General features: G+C 28.3%; 1 non-coding gene across 1 annotated transcript; it reads right to left on the reverse strand.

The window, feature by feature from the left end:
- Positions 1-543: 543 nt before the first annotated feature.
- On the reverse strand, positions 544-654 carry LOC140981895 (small nucleolar RNA R71). Its single transcript, XR_012176170.1, has one exon. It is a non-coding gene; the product is annotated as a small nucleolar RNA R71 (small nucleolar RNA).
- Between the last annotated feature and the right edge of the window lie 5,001 nt (positions 655-5,655).

A 5,655-nucleotide genomic window follows, 5' to 3' on the forward strand; every position in this document is an offset into this window, starting at 1 on the left:
TTTATATTTGTTAATTATGTTTTATTTATAAGTATTGTGTTGTTTTTTTTATGAGTATTTGGAGTCAAAAAAAAGTGGTAGACTTATTCGAGTATCTGAAAATAATTTAAACATGGATGATAATTCAAATAATCAAGATAATGATAACAATAATAACAATAATAATAATAATAATCAAGAACATGATCAATTAAGAACACTTAGGCACCATATGAACCCTATTAGAACTAGTGCCCCATCTTGTTTAGTTTTTCCTCCTGATGCATCTAATTTCAACTTTAAACCTCAAATTATTCAACTTTTACCAAATTTTCATGGCTTAGATTCTGAAAATCCATATTTACATCTAAGAGAATTTGAGGAAGTTTGTAACACTTATAATGATCAAAATTGTAGCATGGATATAGTTCGATTAAAGCTTTTCCCTTTTTCTTTAAAAGATAAAGCTAAAACATGGCTACAAAATTTGAGATCAAGTTCAATAAGATCATGGGAAGAAATGCAACAACAATTTCTCAAAAAGTTTTTTCCTTCCCATAGAACAAACTCTTTTAAAAGACAAATTACTACTTTTTCTCAAAAACAAGGAGAAACATTTTATCAATGTTGGGATAGATATAAAGAATTACTTAATACATGCCCACATCATGGTTTTGAAACATGGAGAATAGTTTCTCACTTTTATGAAGGTCTAATACCTAAAGATAGGCAAATGATAGAATTCATGTGTAATGGAACTTTTGAAGATAAAAACCCAAATGAAGCTATGGAGTATTTGGATTCATTAGCAGAAAATGCTCAAAATTGGGATAATATAGGCACAATAGAACCACCAACAACTAAAATCAATAATTCAACAAATGGGGGTGGTATCTATAATCTTAAAGATGATATAGATATTCAAGCTAAACTTGCATCTTTAGCAAGAAAAATTGAGTCATTAGAAATGAAAAAGAGTGGTCAATTAAAAAGTATTCAAGAAATTGTTTGTCATATATGTGATACACATGATCATGCTACAAAAGATTGTCCAACATTACCTTCATTTAAAGAATGTCTCCATGAACAAGCAAATTATGTTAACAATTATAAAAAACCAATACTAGATCCTTTTTCAACATCATATAATCCTGGATGGAAAAATCATCCTAATTTTAGTTGGAGGAATGATAATAATGCACAACCCTCACAACAATATTTTCAAAATAACCAAAATCATCAAGGTTATATTCCTTATGTTACACCTCCAAGAAAAAACTTTGAAGATGTAATTCATGCATTTATCCAAAAGCAAGAATCTATCAATATTCAAAACAGTCAATCTATGACTGATTTGAAAGAAACTCTTGCAAAATTTGCATCTGCACTTAATATTCATGAAAAAGGAAAATTTCCATCTCAACCTCAACCTAATCCTAAAAATCAAAATCAAGAATTAAAAAATGAAAAAATTGATCAAATAAAATCTGTTATTACCCTTAGAAGTGGTAAAATAGTTAATGATCCATATAGTAATGAAAACAAGGATCATTTAAAATCAAAGAGTAAGGATGATAATCCTGATACTTTTGAGAATGATGATACCTTAAATTCTAAAAATAATATGTTGAATGATAAATCATCTGAAATAGTAAATGAATCAAATAAACCTCCACCATTTCCTCATGCATTAACAAATCATAAAAAACAAAAAAATGATTCTGATATCTATGAAGTTTTTAAACAAGTAAAGATAAATATTCCATTATTAGATGCTATTAAACAAGTACCTTCATATGCAAAATTTTTAAAAGACTTATGTACTGTGAAGAGAAAATTGCATGTGAAGAAGAAAGCATTCTTGGCTGAACAAGTAAGTTCTATTCTTCAAAATAATTCTAGTTTAAAATATAAAGATCCTGGTTGTCCAACAATTTCATGTATTATTGGAGAAAATAAAATTAAAAAAACTTTGTTAGATTTGGGAGCAAGTGTGAGTTTACTTCCTTATTCAGTTTATGAAAAACTTAATTTAGGAGAATTAAAACCCACTTCTGTTACTCTCTTACTGGCGGATAGGTCAATCAAAATACCTAGAGGTATTGTAGAAGATGTGTTGGTTCAAGTTGATAAATTCATATATCCTGTAGATTTTATTGTTTTGGATACACAACCAATAGAAGTACATAATGAAATTCCATTAATATTGGGACGACCATTTCTAGCAACTTCAAATGCTTTAATTAATTGTCGAAATGGAATAATGAAATTGTCTTTTGGAAATATGACTCTAGAACTTAATGTGTTCAATTTATGTAAACAACCAAATATTAATGAAAATGAATATGATAATGAAATTGAAACAATTATAGAAGAAAATATACAAGAAGAAAACTTAAATCAACAATGTGAAGTTTTTTCAATAGAATGTTTTGAGTTTGAAAATAATTTTAAAAAAGATGATAATACAAAACTTGAATCAAAAGTTTTACCATTCGAATTGAAATATGTATTTCTTGGTGAAAATAAAACATTTCCTGTTGTAATTTCTTCCACTCTTCTACCAAATCAAGAAAAAGATTTAATTAAATTACTTAAGAAATATAAAAATGCAATTGGATGGACTTTGAAAGATATAAAAGGTATAAATCCTTTAATTTGCACACATAAAATTCATTTGGAAGAAAATGCTAAAACATATCAACAACCACAAAGAAGGTTAAATCCACATATGAAGGAAGTTGTTAAGAATGAAGTATTAAAACTATTAGACGCTGGAATTATCTATCCAATCTCAGATAGTAAATGGGTAAGTCCAACACAAGTAGTACCTAAAAAGTCAGGCATCACTGTTATAAAAAAATGAAAAAGAGAGTTATTACAAGCTAGGATTCCATCTAGTTGGCGTATGTGTATTGATTATAGAAAATTAAATGATGCAACTAGAAAAGATCATTTCCCACTACCATTTTTAGATCAAATTCTAGAAAAAGTAGCAGGAAATTCTTATTACTGTTTTCTTGATGGGTATTCGGGGTATTATCAAATACCTATATCATTAGAAGATCAAGAAAAAACTACTTTCACTTGTCCTTTCGGAACTTTTGCATTTAAAAGAATGCCATTTGGTTTATGTAATGCTCCGGCTACTTTTCAAAGATGCATGTTAAGTATTTTCAGTGATATGATTGAAGAATTTGTAGAAGTTTTTATGGATGATATAACTGTTTTTGGAAACTCATTTGAAAATTGTCTTAAAAACCTAGAAGAAGTATTAAAACGATGTGAAGAAAAAAATCTTGTTTTAAATTGGGAAAAATGTCATTATATGGTTAAATCTGGGATTGTGTTAGGTCATGTGATATCTGAAAAAGGAATTGAAGTTGATAAAGCCAAAGTTGATGTTATTGCTAATTTAACATCACCAAAAACGGTCAAAGAAGTTCGATCATTCTTGGGTCATGCAGGTTTTTATAGAAGGTTTATAAAAAATTTCAGCATAATATCTAAACCAATTTCGAATCTTTTAACAAAAGATACACAATTTGAATGGACTCAGAAATGTGAAAATGCTTTTAAAAAAATAATTAATCTTTTAATTACATCACCTATTTTACAACCTCCAGATTGGTCTTTACCATTTGAATTAATGTGTGATGCAAGTGATTATGCTATAGGAGCTGTGTTAGGACAGAGAAAAGAAGGAAAACCGTATGCAATCTATTATGCTAGTAGAACCTTAAATAGTGCCCAAATAAATTATTCAACTACTGAAAAAGAATTACTTTCAGTAGTATTTGCATTAGATAAGTTTCGATCTTATTTAATTGGTTCTACTACTATTGTGTACACTGATCATTCTGCCGTAAAATATTTATCAAATAAACAAGATGCTAAGCCAAGATTAATACGGTGGATTTTATTGTTACAAGAATTTGATATTATAATTAAAGATAAAAAAGGAAAAGAAAATATCATAGCCGATCATTTATCTAAAATAATGACTTAATCATCTCATAATGAAATACCAATAAATGAAAATTTTCCAGATGATCAGTTGTTTTATGCTACTATTATGCCCTGGTTTGCTAACATTGTAAATTTTATTATGACAAATAAAATGCCTTCTCATTGGAATTCACAGGATAAGAATAAATTCTTGATAGAAGTTAAAAAATTTTATTGGGATGATCCTTACTTCTTTAATTATTGTCCTGACCAAATTTTTCGACGATGCATACCCGACAATGAAGTAAGTAATGTTATTAAATTTTGTCATTCTGAAGCATGTGGAGGTCATTTTTCATCCAATAAAACAGCTGCAAAAATCTTACAATGTGGATTTTATTGGCCCTCTTTATTCAAAGATACGCATTTATTTTGCAAATCTTGTGAAAACTGTCAGAAGATGGGATCAATTTCAAAACGAAACATGATGCCTTTAAATCCAATCATAATTATTGAAATATTCGATAGTTGGGGGATAGATTTTATGGGTCCATTTCCATTATCTTTTGGATATACGTACATTTTAGTCGCTGTTGATTATGTTTCAAAATGGATTGAAGCAATTGCATGTAGAACTAATGATCATAAAGTTGTTATAAAATTTTTAAAAGAAAATATTTTTAGTCGATTTGGAATACCTAGAGCAATAATTAGTGATGGGGGAAGTCATTTTATAAATAAATCATTTTCTTCTTTGTTAAGAAAATATGGCATTACACATAAAGTTTCTACCCCATATCATCCTCAAAGTAATGGTCAAGTTGAACTTGCAAATAGAGAAATAAAACAAATTTTAGAAAAAACAGTTAATCCAAATCGAAAAGATTGGTCTTTAAGATTAACTGATGCATTATGGGCATATAGAACTGCATTTAAGACATCATTAGGGATGTCACCATATAGGTTAGTTTTTGGTAAGCATTGTCATTTACCGGTTGAACTTGAACATAAAGCTTATTGGGCAATTAAAGCATTTAATATTAATTTAGATGATGCATCTAAATTAAGAAAATTGCAATTAAATGAACTAGAAGAATTAAGAAATGATGCATATGAAAATTCAAAGATTTATAAAGATAAAACTAAAGCCTTTCATGATAAAAATATTATGAGAAAGTCATTTGAAATTGGACAAAAAGTTTTACTTTATAATTCTCGTTTGCATTTATTTCCAGGAAAACTAAGATCGAGATGGTCAGGACCATTTATAGTTAAATTTGTTTATCCTCATGGTGCTGTTGATATTGAAAATCCTAAAAATAATGATGTGTTTAAAGTTAATGGGCAAAGACTCAAGCCTTTTATAGAAAATGAAATTCTTAATGATGATTTTATGCCTTTATATGATCCACAATAGTTGTTTGATATTTTCATTTTGTTTTTGCAGATTCTAGTTCATTTCCCGGTTAAGTGGCGGATAAAGGTACTCCGTGACTATCTAAGTCGGTTTTTTCAGTTTTTCCAAAATAATTGAAATATATAATAATAATAATAATATGGATGCTTGTATTGTGAATCTTCGTAAATATTTTGCTTGTTTACCTGATAATGCGTTGAAAAAAATTTATAAAGCTAGATGTGAGCGACTAAGGTTGATGATGTCATATGGCATACCGAATGATATCCGGTTGATAATTGAAGCAAAAGTCCGATTGGTTGGGGAAGCAA

The sequence above is a fragment of the Primulina huaijiensis genome, chromosome 7 (genome assembly GCF_012295235.1).
Source record: "Primulina huaijiensis isolate GDHJ02 chromosome 7, ASM1229523v2, whole genome shotgun sequence".
Lineage (NCBI taxonomy): Eukaryota > Viridiplantae > Streptophyta > Magnoliopsida > Lamiales > Gesneriaceae > Primulina > Primulina huaijiensis.